Source organism: Lynx canadensis, chromosome X, assembly GCF_007474595.2.
Source record: "Lynx canadensis isolate LIC74 chromosome X, mLynCan4.pri.v2, whole genome shotgun sequence".
Taxonomy (NCBI): domain Eukaryota; kingdom Metazoa; phylum Chordata; class Mammalia; order Carnivora; family Felidae; genus Lynx; species Lynx canadensis.
Window position 1 is genome coordinate 90,209,078 of NC_044321.2, and position 12,989 is coordinate 90,222,066.

A 12,989-nucleotide genomic window follows, 5' to 3' on the forward strand; every position below is an offset into this window, starting at 1 on the left:
TAACACACTAGTACCTTAGATTCAAGGTAAAAGTTGTCATAGAATCCAAGTATCCTTTTTTTCTTTTTCTTTTTTTAATGAGGTACGATCTCAAGTGGAAAAAGTAAAAGAAGATGTATTTATAGAACAAACTGTAATTATAATCAGAAAAAACATTCAGGGGGAAGATGAGCTATACAGGACCCGCTTTGAATAACTCAATTAATTAATTAATTAATTAATCAAAGAGCTATTGAGCATCCATGATGTACCAGCAACTATGCTAAATTGGTGATGTGTCTACATCTTTTCCTGTGCTTCTTCTTTGTTAGATATTCCCAGAGTGAAAGGCCTTTGGTTCTAAAGTATTTAAGGTTTAGTCTGAGAGCAATGGGTTTTAGGCATGGGAATGGCATCATGAGATTCACACATTAGAAGAGATTTTTCTTTCTTTCTTTTTAAAAAAATTTTATTGTGTATTTTTTTTAAATATGAAATTTATTGTCAAATTGGTTTCCATACAACACCCAGGGCTCATCCCAACAGGTGCCCTCCTCAATACCCATCACCCATCCTCCCCTCCCTCCTACCCCCCATCAACCCTCAGTTTATTCTCAGTTTTTAAGAGTCGATTGTGGTTCGCCTCCCTCCCTCTCTAACTTTTCTTTCCCTTCCCTTCCCTCATGGTCTTCCGTTAAGTTTCTCAGGATCCACTTAAGAGTGAAAACATATGGTATCTGTCTTTCTCTGCCTGACTTATTTCACTTAGCATAACACGCTCCAGTTCCATCCACGTTGCTACAGAAGGCCAGATTTCATTCTTTCTCATTGCCAGGTAGTATTCCATTGTGTATACAAACCACAATTTCTTTATCCATTCATCAGTTGATGGACATTTGGGCTCTTTCCACAATTTGGCTATTGTTGAGAGTGCTGCTATAAACATCGGGGTACAAGTGCCCCTATGCATCAGCACTCCTGTATCCCTTGGGAAAATTCCCAGCAGTGCTATTGCTGGGTCCTAGGGTAGGTCTACTTTTAATTTTTTGAGGAACCTCCACACTTTTCCAGAGCGGCTGCACCAGTTTGCATTCCCACCAACAGTGCAAGAGGGTTCCCGTTTCTCCACATCCTCTCCAGCATCCATAGTCTCCTGATTTGTTCATTTTGGCCACTCTGACTGGTGTGAAGTGATATCTGAGTGTGGTTTTGATTTGTATTTCCCTGATGAGGAGCGACGTTTGAACATCTTTTCATGTGCCTGTTGGCCATGTGGATGTCTTCTTTAGAGAAGTGTCTATTCATGTCTTCTGCCCATTTCTTCACTGGATTATTTGTTTTTTGGGTGTGGAGTTTGGTGAGCTCTTTATAGATTTTGGATACTAGCCCTTTGTCCGATATGTCATTTTCAAATATCTTTTCCCATTCCGTCGGTTGCCTTTTAGTTTTGTTGATTGTTTCCTTTGCTGCGCAGAAGCTTTTTATCTTCATGAGGTCCCAATAGTTCATTTTTGCTTTTAATTCCCTTGCCTTTGGGGATGTGTCAAGTAAGAAATTGCTGCGGCTGAGGTCAGAGAGGTTTTTTTCCTGCTTTCTCCTCTAGGATTTTGATGGTTTCCTGTCTCACATTCAGGTCCTTTATCCATTTTGAGTTTGTTTTTTTTATGAATGGTGTAAGAAAGTGGTCTAGTTTCATCCTTCTGCGTGTTGCTGTCCAGTTCTCCCAGCATCATTTGTTAAAGAGAACGGGAGAGAGAGCACGTGCACGTGAGCAGGGGAGGGGCAGGGAGGGGGGGGACAGAAGATCCGAGGAGGGGTCCACAGTGTCGGCAGAGAGGCTGACATGGGGCTCGACATCATAAACCATGAGATCATGGCCTGAGCCTATGTCGGACGTTCAACCGACTGAGCCACCCAGGCGCCCCTAGAACAGATTTTTCTTATGCAGTAAAATAAATACTTTCAGATGGCAGAAATGGTAACATGCAGTGAATGATCGGAGGGAGGACAGAGTGAAAGAGAGGACAATCGGGGATGATGTCCAAGTTTCTGGCTTGGAGAATGAGGTTCATGTTGATAATATTGGCCCTCAGGCTGACCACTCAAGTGTCCATTGTGTGCCAGGCATTCTGTTAGGCACCGCTGTGTTCTAGGGAGATTCTGTGTTTCGGTGGAAAATTAGGCCTTGTTCATAGCAGACCTTCAGGGTTACCTAATCCTGCTTGAGTGGTAGCTATTTTGCAACTCTGTAGATTGGGGATAAGTGATCTTAATGCAAAATAATTCTTGTTTGTAGACAATAATACTTGTCTAGAAACAAGCAAATCTATTTCTATGTCAGCTGGAGGGACATCTCTCCCTCTGTGGAAAAAGTAGTGTTGCCTCCCATCCATAGGTTCATTTCAGCATTCCTGATCTCTAGAGGCGTCTGTTCTTTGAGTTCTGCCTTTAACTGGTGGTGACACTTGACACTTTACCAGTTGCCCCATTCCTGAGCTAAATAAAATCTTTGACACATATTTATTTCTGTTTGGGGGTGAGTGTCACGATTCTGCCACTTTTCAGAACATTTTAACCATAGCGAACGTGACAAGCGTACCTTTGTCCTCAGGGAGCTTCAATCCTACGGGGGCAAACAGATAAGAAACCAAAGAAATAAGGACATAAGTACAGCGTGTATTGACAAATGCTAGGGACGAACGTGTAGCAGGGAAATGGTGCAGGGTGTGGGGGTGAGTGTGATGAGGTAGGATTGCAATTAAATAAGAGGACCCAAGAAAGGCCTTCCGGAGAAAGTCCTTTTAAGGCTAACTTAAAAACAAATCCTTGACTTTGGGCTATATCAGGGGCACACAAAGTTATGTGCCTGTATATACCACAGTTGCAATCCTGTAAGTTTTCCTGGTCACATGATACGTCTCTTCAAGGAGAGGAGGAAGGGTTTATTGCCCCACCCATCTTTTTGTTTTCCTCTTCCCTTTATCTTGCAGGGAAACCTACTCCATCCTCTTCCTCTCTTTCTAGACAGTATCTTATCTTCATCTAATGGAAACTGGTGGTTAACACTCAATGAACCTCTTAGTAGGAAAGGGCGCAGTCAGTTCTGAGACAGCTTTCTGAAACCGAGCTTGAAGCGAGGAAAATCGCAGTTTATGCCAGAACAGTTTTAAAAAGGTTGGGCTCAGGGCGCCTGGGTGGCGCAGTCGGTTAAGCGTCCGACTTCAGCCAGGTCACGATCTCGTGGTCCGTGAGTTCGAGCCCCACGTCAGGCTCTGGGCTGATGGCTCAGAGCCTGGAGCCTGTTTCCGATTCTGTGTCTCCCTCTCTTTTTGCCCCTCCCCCGTTCATGCTCTGTCTCTCTCTGTCCCAAAAATAAATAAAAACGTTGAAAAAAAATTAAAAAAAAAAAAAAGGTTGGGCTCTTGGGGCACCTGGGTGGCTCAGTGGGTTGAGCGTCTGACTTTGGCTCAGGTCCTGATCTCACGGTTCGCGCGTTCGAGCCCTGCGTTGGGCTCACTGCTGTTGGCACAGAGCCTGCTTCAGATCCTCTGTCCCCCTCTGCCCCTCCCAGTTTTGTGCTCTCGCAAAAATAAATTGACACAAAACGTAAAAAACAAAAAAGTTTGGGATCTCTCCCAGAACACACCAATCGATGGGAAAATATTTGTTGAATTTCTTCTGTGTGGACGACATTATACTTGGCAGAGAAGAGTACTTTGGAAATAAATATTTAACCTAAATTTGACAGAAATTCAAATAATTGAAAATGGACCATTGGAATGATTTTACCACCATTTCCATATTTAGGAGGATGTATGCAGATGTTTCTTCTATGCCTGTATTTGGAGGGATAAAGAAAAACATAATAGATAATTCTTTCCAAGTGTCCCTTTCCTCAACACCCTCCAGCCCCTTTTGGCCACGGTTGAGAACCATTGCTGTTAAGTTGTGCTTTTAGGAATCTTTTTTGCAAATTCGGTTACTAAATCATGGTTTCGGAGCTTCAACCTAAAGAAATTGTTTTGTGTAATTGCTAAACTTACCATCTGGATATCAGACACAGAATTAATTAAAAAGCCATCAATTCTATTTCCAATGTGTTCACAGGAAAATGATGGAAGGCAGCTTTCAAGAGGTATTTATCACACAGTGATTCACCCGAGTGTTCCCTGGAACCTGCCCCCTCACTGCCGGAATAATCTAGCACACACAGGCATTGATGGAAGTACTTGCTGTGGTTATGGGCTTGTTTTCACACTGTACTTGTGACCCCCTGAACTGCTTCATTTACCCTCCACCATTTAGTTACTGTCACCATATGCTCTGAGGATCCTGCTTTTGGGTCTTTCCCTCTGCCCTCGTACCTCTGCTAGATAGCATCAGCCCACTGGAGTCAGCTGGTGTTTCAAATAATCAAATCCAGGAAGGCGGTCATATTTGGTTACGTTGTTTGATTTTTCATAGGTGTTAATTTTGTCCCCCCAGCTAAATTCTAAGCTTCTGCAAGTTAGGGAGGACCGGGCTTTTGAGCATCGCTCCATTAATATTTACGAACAGATGCCCCTTCCCTTATGCCCATTAGTCCTTTATCTCCTAGAGTCAAAACGTTCTCGCGGCTGTTGGAGGGGTTGTAAAAATACCATAGTGGAATTTATGGGTTCACAAATGGAAGAAGGGGAAGAAGCAAATGGCTTTAGGAGGAAAGACGGGTCTAAGTTTTCGAAAGCACCATCGCAATGCAAATGTGCAATCTGGTAGGAGCAATGCTTTTTTTTTTTTTTTAAAGTTTTTAATTTACTAAAAAAATGCTTGACATTTATTTATTTTTGAGAGACAGAGGGAGACAGAATGTGAGCGGGGCAGGGGCAGAGAGAGAAGGAGACACAGAATGCAAAGTAGGCTCAGGCTTTGGGCGGTCGGCTCAGATCCTGACTCGGGGCTTGAACCCACCATCCAGGAGATCGTGACCGGAGCCGAAATCAAGAGTTGGATGCTTAACTGACCGAGCCACCCAGGTGCCCCTACTTTTTAAAGTGATCTCTATACCCAGCGTGGGGCTCGAACTCACGACCCCGAGATCCAGAGTTGCATGTTCTTCCAACCGAGCCAGCCAGGCAGCCTATGGTGTATAGGGGTAATGCTTTACATCATGACTAGTCATCAACACCTTTGCTATATAAATTGACCAAGTGAGTTTAATTAGAGCTCCTAACTGAGGACAAGTCACAAGAAGAGCAAGTTTTAGCTTGGGCAGGGATGATGCCATGGAACATAAAATACTGGAAGGGGGTAGCAGAGAGGAGACAGCCCCATGCGCTGAGGCTTGGGCATGCACTCAAGGATTGTCATTAGTTCCGGGACTAGCTAGGGTGGAGGAGTAGAATCAGGCGAGGAGAGGTGAATGCAGAGGGAGAAAAAGAGAAAACAGACAACCTCCTTCACAATTTTGTCAAAGGCTAGCCCTTTGGACCTCCAAAGGTTATTTTTTCAGCAAACATTTTATCTCTGTCTTTGTTAGTTTGTTTTAGGCTATACTGGAAATTCCCTTATCTGCTTGTTCCTTATCTGTTCTTGATTCCTTTGCTTGTTCATTGACAGAAGGGCCGAGGGCAGCTTGTGAGATGCGTGGCTTCCTGGAAACTTTTCTTCTCTGCAGTCACCAAAGCCATTTGCTTTACCCCGTACGCTGCTTGGCTGGGCCCTGGGGATTTACATAAAGAGATATTTGAAGCAAAAACTGAGGCGCTCGCATGTTTTGGTGTTGTGTGCAGACCGAGTTGATGAGGGGGGTTAACTTCTTTTCCTGCCAAGGTCATCAGGAAGAAAGCTGTCCCCTGAGACATGCTAACATTAACCTGAGAACTACAGATTGCGGATGCAGAGGGACCTTTGAGCTATAAGGCTTTCACAGTCAAACTGCACTCAATCAGAAAAATTTAAAGAGCAAGGCCACTTGAAGGGAAAAAGCTCAAATTATACATTCTTACAGAAGGAAATGCGTCTTTGTGCCTTTGGGACTAGCACGAACCCTCATATACCTTGTCTGATTGTAACAAGCCAGTGTTTTGTAGGTGGCACAGTATCGGAACGGCCATGCCCAGGCTTTGGTGCTGTGTAGCCTTGATCAAAGACACATAACTGCTATTGCCTCGGTTTTTGAATCTCTCGAATAGATACCAGTGTCTGTCTCCCAGGGTTTGAAGAATTAGAAATAACATAGGAAAAATACTAGCTCAGTGGTTTGGCAAACTGGGTGCCCAGTTCATGGCAGGCAATATTGATACATTATGAGTGATGTGGAAATAACCCAGGTTCTTTTCTCTACTGGGGAGGCAGGCTAGTGGATTTAGGACTGAGGAAGAGGGTCCCCCAGCTCCACACCGGTCAGTTTTCAGAGAGGTAAGACATACTGCATCATGTCAGAGAAACAGTAAAACAAAAATGTTTCAGATAAGTGAGAGGAACGCACAGAATAAACAAAGTTATATTACATAATGAGAGACCCTAAATACTCCTATTTATGGGAAATTCAACTTTGGGGCAATTACTTATAATTAGTAATATCCATTTCTGTGTAGACCGTAAATATGCTAAAGAACTTGTAAATTGCTGTTCTCTTAAATTGATTAATTCTGTCCCTTGTTTACATTGGTAAGACATTTTGACAGACACTTAAATATCAACATTGGCCTAGCCCGGGGTTGAATTAGCACAAATTCTGAACTAATCTGGTTGTGATACATACCGCCAGGTAAAATTCTGTTTACTCTTCCTTTATTCAAAATTTCCCGCTTGGTGGCATATTGTTCATTAAATTGAGATAATTCCTATTTAGTCTTTCATTATCAGCAAGTGGCCTGTGGGTACTTTTTGTGGTTGTTGTTGCTACTCAGATACATTGTATTTCAAAAACATACACTGAGGAATCACTGATAAATCCTTAGGAAAACATATTCCCATGTAACTTCGAATCGCATTGAGCCATTTGCCCGGGAATTATTTTAGTCTTTGATTAATGGGCATATGTTTAGTATGTAATATAATTTTGTGAATGCTAAATCAAATTGTAACTTCATCAGGCTGATTTAGTGGTTTGGGAGAAAGCTTTAAAATGTTTTTCCTTATTTGTTGCTAATTTAAAAAAAAAAAATTCGGTCCAGTATCGTTAACATACAGTGTTATATTGGTTTCAGGCGTACAATATAGTGATTCAACAATCCTGTACATTACTGAGTGCTCCCCATGGTAAGTGTACTCTTAATCCCCATCACCTATTTCTCCCATCCCCCACCCGTCCTCCCCTCTGGTAACCACCAGTTTGTTTTCTATAGTGAAGAGTCTGTTTGTTTGCCTCTATTTTCCTTTGTTTGTTTTGTTTCTTAAGTTCCATATATGAGTGAAATCATATGGTATTTGTTGTTCTCTGACTTATCTCTAGCTCCATCCATGTCATTGCAAATGGCAAGATATCATTCTTTTTTATGGCTCAATAATACTCCATTACTCCATTTTGTGTGTGTGTGTGTGTGTGTGTGTGTGTGTGTGTGTGTGTTTACTACTTCTCCTCTATCCATTCGTCTGTTGATGGACACTTGGGCTGCTTTCATAGTTTGGCTATTGTAAATAATGCTGCAATAAACATAAGGGTGCGTGTATCCCTTTGAATTAGTGGTTTTGTATTTTTGGGGTAAATACCCAGTAGTGTGATTACTGGATCATGGGGTAGTTCTATTTTTAACTGAAGAACCTCCATACTGTTTTCCAGAGTGGCTGCACCAGTTTGCACTCCCACCAACAGTGTGGGAGGGTTCCCCTCTCTCCACATCCTCTCCAACACCTGCTGTTCCTTGTGTTGTTGATTTTAGACATTCTGACAGGTGTGAGGCAGTATCCCGTTGTAGTTTGATTTGTATTTCCTTGATGATGAGTGACATTGAGCATCTTTTCATATGTCTGTTGGCCATCTGGATGTGTTTGGGAAAATGTCGATTCAGATCCTCTGCACATGTGGGTACAAATATCTCCTTCAGTCCCTGCTTTCATATTTCTTGGGTGTGTTCCTACGAATGGAATTGCCAGATCATATGGTAATTCTGTGTTTAACTTTGTGAGAACAACCAAACTATTTTCTGCCGTGATTGCGCTCCTTTACATTCCTACCAGCGATGCATGAGAGTTCCAATTTGTCTACATCATTGCCAAGGCTTATTTCCCACATATTTTTTTATTATAGCCATCCTAATGCATGTGAAGTGGGACCTCATTGTAGTTTTAATTTGCATTTTCCTAATGACTGATGATATTGAGCATCTTTTCATTTGATTATTGGCCACTTGTGTACTCTCTTCAGAGAAGTATCTATTCAAGTCTTTTGTCGATAATCATGTTCCCTAAGCAAAGAGGAAGAGAGGGAGAGCAGGCAGGAGAATCAGAAAGCTGCAGGATGATGGAGAGACCACAAGAAAGACTGTTCCTTTCATTAGCTGGGATAACTAGGCAGGGAGGCTCTATCACGCTTGACGAGGTCAAGGGGAGGGTGCAAAACAACCTGATACTGAAGATAAAAAAAAAAAAAATCAGGAAGAGCAGTTAAGTGCAAGTGATAATGGATATGAAGATTAGCATTCTAATCAAACACTTACATTGTGTTTGTGTGGTAACTTTTGAGAAATGGTAAATAAAGTTGCATTCTGGAATTCAGTTATTTGACATTCGCCCTAAAGTATTATTTTAGGATCTAGTTGTTATTTTTTTTAATTCTTTTTAATGTTTATTTTTGAGAGAGAGACAGAGACAGAACATGAACAGGGGCAGGGGGCAGAGAGAGAGGGAGGCACAGAATCCGAAGCAGGCTCCAGGCTCCAAGCTTCAGCACAGAGCCTGACGTGGGGCTCGAACTCACGGACCGCGAGATCATGACCTGAGCTGAAGTCCGACGCTTTACTGACTGAGCCACCCAGGCGCCCCAGGATCTAGCTGTTATTTAAGTTTACAATATGCTTTTGATATGAACAAGGTGCAAAAGAATGTTTGTCTTTTATCTCAAACAAGTCTCCGTTTATACCTTACAGCTCAAGTCTTGGGGGCTGTGGCATACAACTGCCATCTGGTGTTGGTATGTTCTCATAGCAGGGTTATGTGTTTAGTACATTAAAAAAAAACTACTTGGGGACAGATTTTGCAAAACTAAAGTGATGAAGTGATGGTAAATTCCTCAGAAATCTAAATTGATAAGGTGTCATTGTTTGACAAGAAAAAGAGTTTAGGAAACAACCTTTGAGCATACTTTCTTAAAGAATTCAGAGGGATGCAGAAATTATTCCTATTTATTATTAGCAGCAGGGTTTTTTTTTTTTTTTTTTTTTACGTGGATGTGGACAGTCTATGAATTGTGAATGAACTCATTGTCTTGCTGATTTGATTTACACTTGAATATGCTGTAAAGGTACACAGCTGAGAAAGTGATCAAATAAAAAAGAAGTGCATTTGGGAGGAGCTGCCCTGTGAGCTCTAAATCGCTCATTTTATAGGTTCACAGTCCCTTCAAAAAAAAAAAAAAAATCCAGCATTGTTTTTCTGCTGGGTGTAGTTCAGTCTTTTTCTGCATCACGTGACAGTGCTTAATGCTCCCGGAAGTCATTTTACCCAAAGAAATCAGTTTGATTAATCAAGCCCCATGATGCTTTCAGGGTTAATAGACCTTCTGTTGAAACTGGGCATCCTGGGAGCACAATTGTGGGGGGTCCCCTGCAGACACCTATCATCAGGACGGTTGGCAGGGACGGAACACCCTATTCCCTGCTGTCTTCTCTTAGGAGTCTAGATGTGGAAAGCTTGTCTTTTTTTTTTTTTTTTTTTTTTTTTTTTAGCTTCCTTTTAATTAGCTGATCAGGGGGAACAGCGATGAAGTAGCCCGAGGGAAACCTCGAAGCTACCCAACTGAACATCACAAGACCAGCTCTATCATCTAAGAAAAGCTGGAGTATTGCTCAGTGTTAAAGGGAGAAATAACACTGGGGATGACTGGAGTTAGGAAGGAATGAGCATCTTGAACGCATTCCTTACTGCTGTGGTCTGAGACAGTTTGCTTAGGAAATTATGACTTTATAAAGAATGCCGCTTCCCCCAGGAAAACAGTCTATTTTGTTGACTAACAGTGGAAGTTGTAAATGACTTTTAGATTTTCTTGTAGTTCCCTTTGTGAGCAATTAGCTGCCTTACTTTTTCGGTTCACAGCTGGGAGTTCCAGGCAAGGGAGGAAGCTGACAGTGGCAAGAGAAAAAGAAAAGGAAAACCGCACTGGGCATCTTCCTGAACCTTCACTCCATCTCGAGCAATCAGGTGTTATTAAACCTCAATAGATACTTTGCTCTTTTATCCAGTTCTACATCTGACATCTTTAGTGTAAGCACTGAGCAACGTGAAAAATAGGCAACAGTCTTTAAAACACGAGACTGATGTCTACTTTTGTCTTCACACTTCTTGCCATCTCTTTTCCTCTGTGTTTCTACCCACCTGAGGTGAATACTTTGAAGATGGTGCTCCCTGATAATTAGGAGTCAGGAGTCAAACGGACAGCTTGCTATTTGTAACTCAGCACCTCTTCACCAGATGTCTGGACGCCCTTTATTTTCTGTTTCTACAGCCACCACGTAAGTGTACATCTTGTTGCAAAAATTGCAACAACGAAGGGGTTTTTCTACCTTCTATTATTGTCCCATCAAAATCAATTTCCTCAAACCTTATTTTCTCTCACCCAAGTGCTTAGAATGCTTCCAATTCATGTAATAGAGCAAATCCAAATTTATCGGTATGACCTTCAAAGCTGTTCTCCGTATCGTTCTCACTCGCAGTTTCCATTGCGTGTTCTCTTAGGTCCCAGTGTGAGCTCTGCGGCAAACAAGCTCAACATGTTACATTGGCTTCTAGTATTGAATTTTCATAATGAGCTTATAATGCAGGTACTTTTCTTCCTACTCCTACTTTACGGATGAGGAAACTGAGGTTTAAAAAAATTGAGTACTTGGGCCATGGGTAATGCCATTAGTTTGTGACAAAACTGGGATTACAATCAGTGCTGATTCCAGAATCAGTGCTGAATACCCAGTAGGCAGACTTTCATGCCTTCAATCAGTTTTTGAAACAGGCACACATATATTTTTTTTTTATTTGGTTTGATGTTAAGAGGGGGACATTATGGAAAACAACTGGAACTTTCTTAATCTTTATTATATTACTTTGTTTTCACTTTCCTCATTTTTTTAAAGTTTAAAAAAATGTTTACTTTTGAGAGAGAGAGAGCATAAGTGGGGGAGTGGCAGAGAGAGACACACAGAATATGAAGCAGACTCTGGGCTCCCAGGTGTCAGCCCAGATCCCTATACGGGGCTCGAACCCACAAACCGTGAGATTATGACCGATCCAAAGTGGGACGCTTAACCAACTGAGCCACCCAAGCATCGCTCACTTTCCTCATCTGATGCTATTGGGACTTAGTTGGCCTCTTAGAAAAAAATTGATGAGAAAAATGACACATTATCTTTTTAAAACGTTGTGTTATGGACAATTTGGAATATATATAAAAGGTAGATAGAATAGTATAACGAATCCCTATATACCTAATAATAATAATATTAATAATAATAATACAGCCCCAATAATAATTGATTCATCATGCTTCATCCATACCTCCATCCACTATCCCCTCCCAGAGTATACTTAAGTCTCAATCATCATATCTGTAAATATTTCTGTATGTATCTCTAAAAGAATAAGACTCTTTTTTACCATGACAATTACTTCACCTATAATATTAATAATAATTATCCTAATAACATGAAAAAGTCAGCCATTGTCCAGATTTCCAATTGTTTCATGTTAAATACTTTACAGATTCTATATGAATTAGGCTCCAAATAAGGTCTACACATTGTGATTGGTTGCTCTCTCTTATAAGCTTGTCTATCTTTGCAATATGTTGAAGAAACCAGGTCGTTTGTCTTGTAGAGTTCCCACAGTGTGGATTTTGCTGATTGCATTCCCATGGGGTAGTTTAACAAGTTTCTTTGTCCTCTGTATTTCCTATAACATGGTAATGGGGGGCAGGGGGCCTGGGTGGCTAGGCTGGTTAAGCATCCAACCTCCGCTCAGGTCATGATCTTGCCGTTCATGGGTTCAAGCCCTGCATCTGTGCTGTCAGCACAGACCCTGCTTCGGATCCCCTGTCTTCCTCTCCCTGTCCCTCTCCACCTCTCTCTCTCTCAAAAGTAAATAAACATTAAAAAAATAAATACGGTAATTGGATCTAGAGACTTGATTGGATCTAGATTTGATTTTTTTCAGGACTTTATATGTGGTATTATCTTCTTCCATTAGGAAGCATACAATGTCTGATTGTCTCTCTAAATATATCTATATCTACATATATTTTTACATTTACTTTGAGAGAGAATGAGCAAGAGCATGGGAAGGGCAGAGAGAGAGAGAGAGAGAGAGAGAGAGAGAGAGAGAGAGAGAGAGAATCCCAAGCAGGCTCCACGCTCAGCACAGAGTCCAACGCAGGGCTCAAACTCACAAACTGTGAGATCATGGCCTGAACCGAAGTCAGACACTTAACCGAATGAGCCACCCAGGTGCCTCTCTTTATTGATTCTTAATAAGGCATTTTATTTAATTTGCATAGAAGATTTTTTCCATCCATATTTTATCTGTTGACAAATTAAACTAAGTCATGTAATCACTTTATAAGTATACTGGAATACACAGGTTTGAGAACAAATACAACTAGCTTTTTATAAGCAATTAAACTGGGGGGTGAAAAAATGTGTGGTTACCCATGAGTTTCAGTATGCACTGGGTATCAATTGATATGGTTTGCTATGGGAATACACAGTTAATGAGGCAAGTTAGTTAAATAGTAGTCTATTAAACGAGTTTCTAGCACACTGCTGTCCAATAGAACTTTCTGTGATGAGGTTGTTCTATATCTGTGTTGTCCAATATGGTAGCCA